Below are 12140 nucleotides of genomic sequence, written 5' to 3'. Positions count from 1 at the left end.
CTAATTTGAGATGCTGTTAATTTAATGAAATTTTAATACCCCTATACACACATTCAAATACAACAAAAAGAAACAAAAAAAAATTGATAATTCTATTTTCCATTACAACGAACTAATTGGTGCGAAAATTCCCTCCAATAGCAACATGGGTTCGGTTCACGTTCAGTTCGGTTTGGTTTGGTTGGGTTCGGGGTAACTACTCCACCCCAATCAACCATATCAAGTGTTTAAGTCATGTGTTATTAATAGCCCATACATGTAACACCCACAATATTTTTCTTTTTTCGTTTTTCTTGTTGTTGCTGCCCTCCTTTCCTTTTTTCTTTTTTCCTTTTATTGTTTGTTTGTTTTTCTTTTTCTTTTTGCTTCCACCCAGGTAAAGAGAACGACATTCATGAAAACATGAAAATCATTTTTCCATTTGATATGCCGTCGAACTTCGAATACTTAACGCTGAACGTTGAACGCCGAAGCCGATTCCGTTTAGAAATATACTTTTAAGGGGGTTGTTGTGAGGTGAGAAGGAAAGGGGCTGTATAATAAAACTATACGGTGAAATGTATAATTATCAAGTACAAAACTCACCACACATAAGGTGATAAGAATGCGTGGTGACATTTGCGCAGAAAAATTCTATAGAAATCCCCACTTTTCGAACACAGGTGAGTCTTCTATTTAGAGAATCCAGGAGTCCAGAGTGCACCTACCAAACTACCCCTTTAAACAAAAAGTTACGATTTCAAAAACCGGTTTTTCGATTCACTTGTATGAAATGGATGCAGTTATTTTTGTAATTAATAATAAATTTGTTTTAAAACAACAAAAAGGGTTGTTGGCTGCATTCAACCCTTTTTTTACTTTGCGAATACGTGTAATGGTGAGTTTCCATTCAGTCAAAAACAAATTCCCCTTTTTTTGTTGGTGTTGTTGAATTTTTATTAAGGGGGGAAATGCATTCATACAAAATTCCGCTCGGGTGAATTTTCATTTTTCCCTTAAAACTGAACTGAACTTACTCACTCGCACATTAACGGTGTTCCGCTTTGTTGATTTCCATTTTTGCCTTTGTCGGTATTTGTGCAGTGTACAATTTTCCCCAAAAACACCCCTGCTACCCCACCGCCCTTGCTTTTCAAGTGGTAAAAATTGCAATCGACTTCTTACTCCTCGCCCCAACCCCCTCCATTGATGCATCGAAAAAAAGGGGAGCCATTTGTTTTAAGGCGCAGATACACTTTTTAACGAGAGTGGTGAATATAATAATTTTGCCACCTCATTCGGCATCGGCAGTAGCGGGGCGTTGCATTTTTTTCCATTTTGTTGTTGTTCTTAGTGATGTGTTTCTCGTTTTCTTCTTTATGTTTCGTCTTTGGCTCCCTCCGTCAAACAACTGGCACTGGCTGTGGCACTGACTGGCTTACCACACATAAGGTTGAATAAATATGGGAGGAGAAGGATCACGAGACATAGTTTAAGACTGATGGAAAAAAAGTAGGTAAGGTAGAAAATACAAATTTTGTAAAAAAAAACATGCAAAAGATACTTCAATGTCCATCAACTTGCCATCAAAGTTTCAATACGCCGCACAGTGACGTGGATGACGGTTGTGTGTAGGAAATCGCGCTGAATTTTTGAACGTTTCGCTTTTGGTGTTGTTTTTTTGGTGGAAATATATTTATCTACCCCAAGCAAACCACACAACACCACACTACCGACACCACATCGACATCCACCACCATCACCACCCCCACTACCGTCCCATCTACATCATCATCATCTCCTTCCAGATATAGTCGTACCTAACCTTACCTACCTACCTTCACCACCGAAAGACTGAACGACTCAGTCTCGGACTTGGACGGATCGGATCGAAAGACCGACCGACCGGGAGAGTGTACATGGAGAGTGTAATATTAACTTTGTACAAAGTGGATGTGGATGTGGATCCGCATGCAAAAAGGTGTATTTGCTGCTGTTGCTGCCACTTTTTGTTGTTGTTGTATGGATTTTGGTCTGAAAACAACCTCATTTTGGGTTCACGGTTCGTGCAAAAATTCATCTAAAGCCAGAATCGCAACTGCCGTCGCGGCAGCAGCAACAACTACAAAACATCAGCAGCAAGTACTCTTAACTTATACGGCAGCGGCATCAGCGACGGCGAGCATCAAACTTCGTCGTCGTCTCGTCGTTCAATCTAATCCAATCCAATCCAAACTATATAAAAAAATAGTACTCTCATATACTCAGTGTGTAAAAGTGTATCTGAAAGATACGAACCATATCTTTTCCTACTTCCTTTGTATCTTTCGCATTCACTACGACTGCTGCTGGTGTATAAATATTTTTATTTTTAATTTTGTTAATAATTTTGCAATACTATAATTTTTTGCATGGCGGAAATAAAGTGTGATGTGGTGGTGGTGAATATTTCCACTTTAGATACTTTGTACTTTGTTTAATAAAACTTACTTAAAACACAAACAAAAACCATAACTTTAAACGAAGTGGTATACGATTGAAGAAAATGCTTTTGAGATTAAGTCAAGTCGTGAGGCTCTGTTTGAAGAGTTATTTTAGCTAAGATCGCATTCGCTTTTAAATGCTCGTTCTGTGCGGCGGGTTTTACAAGATTGAATATCCGTCATTTAAAAAAAATGAAATCTAGCAAAATTAACGCGTTAAAAAATTTACACAAAATGACAAAACTATGCAATTTTTTTAAACAAAAAAAAATAAACTTAAGTGAAAATTTTTGTGGATTGAAAAATAATATAATTTTGTTTATGTAACAAAAAATCATAAATAAATAAATGTGATTAATAAAAAAAAAATATTAAAAATATTGACACAGTGAGAGTGAAAAATATTGATAAAGATATTCTTCCTAAAAATATGCAACACAAAAATAGGATAAAACAAAAAATCAACCTAAGAAAAATTCTTAAAAAAGAGTGAAATAGGTAAAGATTTTTATTTTTTATTTAAGTTTTAAGATTTTTTGAATTTTTTTGAAAATTTTTAGAATTTTTCTGAGCTAAAAATCTTCTCGAGAAAAATAGTTTGATGTCTCTAAAAAATCAAATCTCGTGTTCAATTCTTATTCGATTTCATGTTGTTCCTTATTTTTCCAATTTTTTTTTCAAAATATACAAAAACACTAAATCCAAGAGGGCGTTAATAGGATAAGAGAATAAGAAGGCGCACACGAAATGGCGCTTACAGTCCTACCCTGAAAATTATATACTCGTACAAGAAAAAGAAAAAAATGCCGAAACTATAACCAACCCAAAAATTTAATACAATAATTGAAGCCAATTTAGTGTAATTTTCTTTATTTTATTTTTGTTTTGTTTTATTTTTTAATTTTTTTTGAGTTAAACTCATTTTGCTCTTGGGTGTATAGAATTCGTTTTAAAATAAAATACATCAAGGACAAAAATTCTCGCTCTATATAATATGAACCTACCTATAGCCGTACTTCCCGAATGAAAGAGTTTTTAAATTAAAATGTTGTGTTACCATGCAATATACAATTTTGTATTTTTTGTATTTCATGCCGACTTATATTTCGGTATTTTAAACTTGTATTTCTTTTTTGGAGACAAATTGCTGTTAGATTGAGAATTAGAAAGAGTTAAGAGGCGGCAGGTTAAATGGTAATGGCATGTGCTTTTAATGATTTTATAAGATGATTTATGTATACGTTTTTATTTCTTCTTGTTTTTGAAAATGTTTTTCTTTTTTTTTGATAATATCGTGAGTTGAGTATTTTGAAGGCATTAAGGCAACACGGAAAGAATTAAGTGGTGATTTTTCTTCAATGTTTTCTTTTCTTTGGAAAATTTAAAAATAATGTAATTATAACTAAATTAAGGCCACAGTAATTTAAAACACTAAATCAAAGGATTAAGTGTGACATTTTTGGCACTTGAGCCTTTTTTGTGATCACATACATTTCTAATATTTAATTGGAAGATAATTATATTGGTTTTGAGTATAATATTTCGATACTTGGAAAAGATTTTGAATATTTTAAGAATTTAACTTGACTTGACTTTGATATAAGGAAAATAATTGATTTAATCTTGTCATAAACAGTATTGGTTTTAGTTTTCAATTACTTTTTAAAATGATTTTTTTTGTTAAATGCCGGTACGTGCGTCTGCGCAGAAATGTTACCGACCCTACATAAATATTGATACATTGAAAATTCTGAATAATGGCACGTGGTTGGCATCAAATTACACGTGTTTTTCTTACATTAAAAAAGTTTAAGATAGGCAAGCTAAAAATTTAAATTGAATTAAATTAAATTAAGAATTTAGAAAAATATTGTTTTTTGTTATTATTCATTTTAGAAAATAATCTTTTGGTTAAATTGTCTTTTTGAGAGCAATTTATAATCATATAAAAGATTCTTCAGAGTGAACAGTAATTCAAAAAATAATTTTCGAACAAACTTGCATTTGGTCGAAATTAATATGCATCATTTTTTTTTCAAATTCTTGTAAAGTGAACAATATTTCAAATAAAAAGTTTCCAAACAAAGTTGGAGCTCCTAAGACTTACCGGTCATATTAAAGTCCAATAACACACGAATTTAAGCGAAATTATTATAAATTTATGAACCAGTTAATACTATTTTAATATTTTTCGAATTTTTAGGAAATATTTTTTTCTCTAAAATTAGGATTTTTTTTTTTAAATAATTGAAGCATTCATTTTTGTATTATCCTTATGCGTTTCTGTATTCATAAAGCTTAAACATATTTCTATGAAAATTGTTGGAATTTAAAAAAGTTCAAACACACAAAATGTTAGAAACTTTTTCTAAACATTTGAAACGATCTTTAAATATTTATAAGACAAAAACACTTCTTGCTGTAAAACTCTGTTCGGTATTTAATGTTGTCGATATCTTTTTTTATTTGTTGTCTTTTTTTAATTGTTCGAAAAACCTTTTGACCATTTTTTTAAAATAATTTTTCATGGTTTATGAATTTTGTAAATTGTTTAGAATTTTTTTAAAAATATTTCAATAAATTATTTTGCTAAAATACTGAAACATAGTATCCGCTAAAATACTTCTTTCTTCTGTATACGAACAATCAAAACAAAATTTAATAAATTTTAATAATAGAACAATTAAATATAACAAAACTCTAAGACTTAACTGTTGAACATTATTTTGATGTTCGCTTAAAACATTTTTTAACGCTGAGGCATTTATATGCTTATTTTAAGGATTTGAAAACACTTTTAACAAACAATAATTGGGACTTTTTTGAAATGTTAGCTTAAAATATTTAAAAAAAATACTTTGTGATGTTAAAAATAAATATGCAACAATTTATTAGTTATAATTCGTTGTTCTACTTTGTGGATATTTTGTCATTAAATTAAAAAAAATGTCTCTTTGAATATTAATTAAAAACAAAATGAATAGTCCGTAAGACCTTCTATTTTTCTTCTTTCATTTTTCATAATTAAATTTTGTCAATTGCTTCGATTTTTTATTTTCTATAAGAAAAATCAAAACAATTCTATTAACGCTGAGGCATTTCGATGTAAAGGATTTAAACAAAGAAAACCTTTTACCAAACAATAATTGGGTCTTTTCTTTAATGTTTGAAAAGTAGCTTTAAATACTTATTAAATATTCGCGATGTTCAAAAATAATTGTTCAACATTTTATTAGTTATAATTCGTTATTCTACTTTGTCCTTAATTTTGAAAATGTCTCTTTAAATATCAATTAAAAACAAAATGATTAATTCGTAAAATCTTCTATGTTATTGTTTTAAATTTTTTGAAAAGACTTAAATAATAAATTATTTTGCAAAAATACCGCAGCATAGTATTCGCTTAAGTATTTATTTTCTATAGGAGAAATCAAAACAATTTTATTAATTTTTTTTTAAAGTAAGATTTGAACTAAAAAACAGTTTTGGATTCCTCAATACTTGAACAACATATTCATTTAAGATCTTTGCAAATAAAATTCAAAGTCTACACAAAAATAAACAAAAATATTGTTTTTAGTTAATTTTAATTTAAAAAATCATTTATTTTGCTACATTTAAAAAAATATTCCATGTCTACTTTTTAAGTTGAACATTATATATAATAATATTAAAAAATAAGCTACGACAAATATTTCGTCCCTTAAAACTGAATTATAGAAAATCATTTTCATGTTCTGTTAAAAGTATGTAATTTCTAACGATGTGGCATTTTTATGTGAATTCTAAGGATTTGAAAAAAACTCAGAACAAACAAAAATTGAGACTTTTCTTTTATTGGCTAAAAAGTAGCTGAAAATATTAATAAAACACTTCGTAATCTTCAAAAAACGGTCCCGCAGCAAATAAGTTTTAATTATGTAGATATTTGTTTCCTAATTTTGAAAACGTCTTCTTTGAATATTAATTGTAAGAACCATGTATTTTTCTTGTACCTTTTTTCACATTCTTTGAGTTTTGCCAATTGTTTTGATATTTTTTGGGAAATTAAAAAAAATAATTTTGCAAATATATTGAAAAATTATTTGCACTAGAACTGTGTTTGTGTAAAATAGAAGAACATTTGTTAATTTTTTTATTAATATAGAATTTGTTGGAAACAAAACTTAAGCACTCGATCAAAGTTTTGGGTTCTCCAAAATGAATCAACTTCACGAGTTCATTTGGTCCATAAAAAGAAAGAAACGTATCTGCAAAAAATTGCTTACAAGTTACCGACGGTAAAACAATTTTTTGCATTATGAACGATTTTTCTAATCATTTATTTTCCTCAAAAACTTTAATATTTCTATAAGTTTTATAAGGTTCCTAAGAATCATTATAAATTAGTTTTAACAAAACGTAGTTTAGATTCTAAAAATAAAAACAAAACTTTCCCTATGGCGTACCTTAGGGTTCCATTTTAGGACCGATTTTGTTTTGAATTAAGTATGTTTGAAAATCGATCGGTATTTTGTTAAATTTGAAAAGGTTTTAAGATAGTTTGAAACCAAAGAAATGGTCATCTTATTTTGAACTTAATTTCTTAGAATACCACTCCTTTTGTTTTGAGTTTAAAATAGAATCAAATAGATTCGGAACACTTTCAAATATTATACCAAGTGACAAATGATTCAAAATCCCTCGTAAACTTCTTCATTTTTGCATTGTTTTTTATTCTGCAAATGGTTTTTATAAAATCGACGTTTAAAAATATTTAAAATAAAATACAAAATTTATTATTTCTCATCTTACAATTTTTATACTTAAACAGCTTGAAATTTAAACAAATTTATGGGTTAAATAAAAATAAAATTTTATTTTTTAATATTTCATTAAAAATCATGAAAGAATTTCCATTTATTTATTTTCTTACTTTGTATATCTTTTAATTATAAGAATAAATAAAAGAATTAAGTGATTATACGGCTACCGCAATATCTTCAAAATGTTTAATTTTTCTGTTCTCTAATGCAAAAAATAAAAATAAAAACCTTTAAAATTCAAATAAATCAATCTTTTAATTTAATTGTTGTCATTATAAATGAAGAATTAAGGATTTTATAATGTCAAATAAAAATTCGAAATTCATTTATTCTAATTTTTAATATGTTTTTATTTCTTTAGAAGAGAGAAAAAGAGATGTCATTGGAATTAAAATAAAAACGCATTATAAATTTTGTTATCCGCTTGACTAAATATTAAATAATAAATTCATATTGTGTATTTTTGAATAACAAGTTCAAATATTAAAAAAAAAATCATAATTTATTCTTAAAAAAGAATATTATTTAACTTGCTCTGACACATCACCGATGGTATTTGAATTAGCATTTTGTTTTTATATAAGAAAAATCATATCAAAATGATATAAAAATTTAATTTTATACAAAACGCAATGTATAGGAAATTTAATATAAAATGCATAAAACAGCGGAAATATTAAAAAGTAGTAAAACTCAGAGAAAAACAATTAATTTTAATTTAAAAGTTGATTTGGTATTTCTTTTTGTGTTTTTGTTTATATTCTTACGTGTGCAGAATAAAAAGATACAAAATACGTGTTTTTAGAAAGATACAATTTTCTTTTCTATGATATTGCAATAGTCATAATTTTTGAATGTATCTTTGTTTTTGTTTCTGTTTTTAATTTTTCGCTGTCCTAAAATGACAAGACTTAAAAACAAAAATAAATGTCTAATATTAATGTCACACTAAAATAAATTTATATTATTAATCTTTCAAAATTTGAAAAAGTGCAGTGGCATTAATGCAATGCCATATGTTGCATTCATGATGTTGCATCTACTTTTTCTGATATGTATATTGGCAATGGAATAAAATAGTATTTTTAATTATAAACTATACAGTGAAATATTTATTCGTACGTAGTTCATATGCATTAAAATTTAGCGTTAAATTAAATCTGGTGGGAAATTAGTTTTGAAAATTGCGTAAAGCGATGACAGCAATATGATAATTTATTGTATAAAAAGGAAAAGAGGGAATTTTTGTGACTTTTTACATTTGCCAATAAGAGTTTTGTGTATGAATTGCATAATGGAATATTTATGACCGAATTGAATGTCCTTGGGCAAAGTACAGTTCAAGTAGTGATTATAAGTTTGTAGATTATATTTTGAGATCGTGTGCAGGAAATGGGGATATTTTAGATGATAGATCAAATTTTTCTTTGAATGCACTTTTTCATTCAGATCATATAATAATTGTATCTTATAATAAACTATACGGACAGAATCACAGAATTAGTGTGGATATATTTATTGAAGGAATTTTAGCTTTTTGATAGAGAATGTTTGTGAATTTTATTTTATTTTTAGAGTGTGTGCGAAATTAAATGGGGTAAATGAAGCCCCTATATTATTGCAGCAGGTTTAAATGGATGAATAATTATGATTTGTATTTTTTTTTTCCATTACAAAATTTTAAATAAGAATTTAATGGAAAAAATAATCTTATAAAATAATATAAAACATATTTTTTGACTTTGTCTTAGAAATATGTTTTAACACTAAGACATTCTCCTATAAATACAGAAAAGATGTCAAGACATGGCAAGGCTCTTTTGGGCTTATCTAAAATTATTAATAAGACACTTTGTGATGATTAAAAATGTGGTATCTCTCAGAAATTTGATACTTATTGTTCCATGTTTTGATTATTTTAATTAAATCTATAAAAGTTAACCCTTCACAATAAATTGGTAAAATTTCTTAAAAATGGTTTTTTTTCTCATGTCAAAACTTCTTGATTTTAGAATTATTTAAAAATACTGAATTTTCATAGAAAGTAACTTAAAACTCTTTTATTTAAATTATCAAAAAAAAGAAAATTCAATAAAAAATTTACACTAAATTGATGAGTTAAATATTAGCCGAAAATTGTATTTTTAGAAGTTAAATTTTTGTCAAAAAATTAGGAAATGATTATTTTATTCAATTGTATTTTTCATAATTTGAATATTCTCAAACTTCGCTTGCAAATCCACATAAAATTGTATGTAAATGTTTTTTTTAATTCAACTATAAAAAGTGGAACCTATGTCAAATTTTTCTTTGAATTTGGTCAAAAAAGTGTACTTATTTTTATAAAGCTTTTTGTATATTTTCCATTTTTAGTTTTTTTCCATTTAAGTTTGAATTTTTGTTAACAATTATCTTAGCACTGTTTTCGTATCTTCAGAAGCAAAGTGACTCTCATTGAACACACAAAAAATGTTTAGATTTCTTTAAGGAAATACCAATCTATTACCTTAACAAAAAAGACTGGGCGGCGGCGACCCAAACTAGAAATTTTTTATTGGACTTCTAAAAGTTTGTAAATCACATTTTTAAAACCCAATTTCTCATTTTAAATTAAACTGATTTCTATCCGGATAATGGAGATGTTTAATACATTGTAGTAGTATGTTTCAAAAACCTTCGTAAGGAACTCTGTAAATGCGACAGTTCAAGGATTCATGTGAAAAATAATGTTATGTGTAAGAAGACAAAAGCTTAGATTCAATTTCTTAATCATTTTTTTTCAGAATAAACTTAATTTTTTGTCAATTTTTAAATTCCTATAGGAAGCTATTGGAATCGATGATTTGTCGAATTGAATTTTCTCGACATTTAAAGGTCCCTAGAATCTTAAAAATTAAGAGATTTAAGATGTATGTCGCCCTACTTATATATAACTTTTTTCGTTTACCATATCCCAAGAACCGGTTAAGATGTAGTCTTCAAATAAGTTATATATTAAAAAAAGTAACATCACAAGATGCAGAAATTACTTTTAAAAAATTGAATAGGTAGGTGTTTTTTTTACTATATTAACTTGTTTGACTCAAAATATCTCTCAAACAAATAACTCCAACACCCAGTTCTCAAATGAATTTTTTAAAATGTATAATTTGAAAAAGCTTACAAATAATATTTGTCACCTTGAATATTTTGCAAACAAAAAATGACGTAAATTCCAAAATGATTTTATGCATCAAAGAAAAACATTTTCATATTTAAGTGTTAGTAAATTTTTTAGACTGAATGCACATTTTCTTTTTTTCAAAAAGTTGTTAAAACTTGATTTTCGACTTGAATATCTTGACAACAATGAAATATATTGAAAATAAAATTTACTTCTTCTTATAAGAATATTGTTTCTTATATTTCTTTAAATTTTCAATTTCACAGTTTTTTGGAAAAATCAAAATCTACACAAAATCGGTAACAACTGATTTCCGACTTGAATATTTTGAAAATAATACAATTAAGGCATTTAGGTACTTCAAAACTATTTAATTTTGCAATAAATAGTTGTTTTCTTAAAAAAATGCATTTTTATGAGAAATAAGAACTTTCAGAAAAAAACTACTTAAAATTGGTAAAAATTGTTATTCGACTAAATTGTCTTTGAAACAAAACCAATTGTCAAAGACAAATCAAATTGAGAACTTTTTTTACCGAAAACCTTAAAAATTGCTTGGAAATTATTTTGGAATCAAGTATTTTGAGAACAAAGAATGATCATGACTTTTAAAGTTTTTGTATCTTACACAAAATGTTGTTATTATTTTGTGTTGTAAAACTTTCAGAAATATTGACAAATGGGCACGATTGGGAAGTTAAGAGTGTTCGTTGAATCCCAGATTCTTTTTAAACGTCGCACTTCGTATTAAAAATATTTATTTCAATTCATAAAATAATTATTATTAAATGTCGACAAAATGAAATGTATACAAAAAATATACTAATGTAATTTTCATACATTGACGCCAAAAAATCAGATTATAAATACAAAAAATTGCACACAAACTTCCATTGACACACCACCCAGAAAATTAAAAAACTTAACCAAAACAACAATTCATCAGATCTTATTATATTCATCAAATCCGGATTTTTCCACTTTATTTGTATCCCATTATATCTGATTGATGACATTTAAAAATACACAATAAATACAATTATTTCTAAAAAAAAGTTCTCTAAAAAATATAATGATTAAGAAAATAAATAGAAAAAACAACACACCTTAGTGTATTCAACTTTAAAGCTCATTCATGCATCAAACAGTCATCAAAAATAAAAAGTATCTATGTATCTTTCAACTTCAACACTACCAAAGCTTATAGATACAAAAATACGCTTTCAAAATCATTTAAAGGTACCTACCTACCTGTATACAAAAAAACTACCTTCCATAAATGTATCTGTCAAGGTTTTTTTAATGCTGTCATTAAGCCAAATAGTCATTGAGAAGAGGTCGTAGAGAGCCCTCTCTCTATAAAAAAAACCCGCAACTCCCTTCTTCGCTTTTAAACTTTGTTTTTTAGATTAATCTCTTCTGTTTTTATTCATAATGGAAACATTTTGATTAAAAAAAATTCACACATTTCAATGATTAATATTTTCTACAAAATACAAAATATTCAAATCATTTTTTAATGAATTAAGGAAGGTACAAAATAGTTGTAGATACATTTTGTTCTACAATCTTCATATAGAGATACAATTTGTAGGTATATGAAAGAAGTGCAGTGGGTTTGAATAAATTAAAACAAGTGGGGTTAGAAAAAAAAACCAAGCATCCGACCACACAGCAACTGATTTTTTACTCACTTCTATTTTATGGGAA

At 27.2% G+C, this 12140-nt stretch overlaps 1 long non-coding RNA gene across 1 annotated transcript; it reads right to left on the bottom strand.

Moving 5' to 3' along the window:
* Window positions 1-273: 273 nt before the first annotated feature.
* LOC129948366 (uncharacterized) lies at window positions 274-4146 on the bottom strand. The gene is made up of 3 exons (XR_008781863.1): window positions 1544-4146; window positions 586-1477; window positions 274-532 (listed from the first exon to the last, which is right to left on the bottom strand). It is a non-coding gene; the product is annotated as an uncharacterized LOC129948366 (long non-coding RNA).
* Between the last annotated feature and the right edge of the window lie 7994 nt (window positions 4147-12140).

The sequence above is a fragment of the Eupeodes corollae genome, chromosome 2 (assembly GCF_945859685.1).
Source record: "Eupeodes corollae chromosome 2, idEupCoro1.1, whole genome shotgun sequence".
Classification (NCBI taxonomy): domain Eukaryota; kingdom Metazoa; phylum Arthropoda; class Insecta; order Diptera; family Syrphidae; genus Eupeodes; species Eupeodes corollae.
The sequence above is the reverse complement of the archived record's forward strand: the minus strand, read 5'-3'. Positions and strand labels throughout refer to the sequence as shown.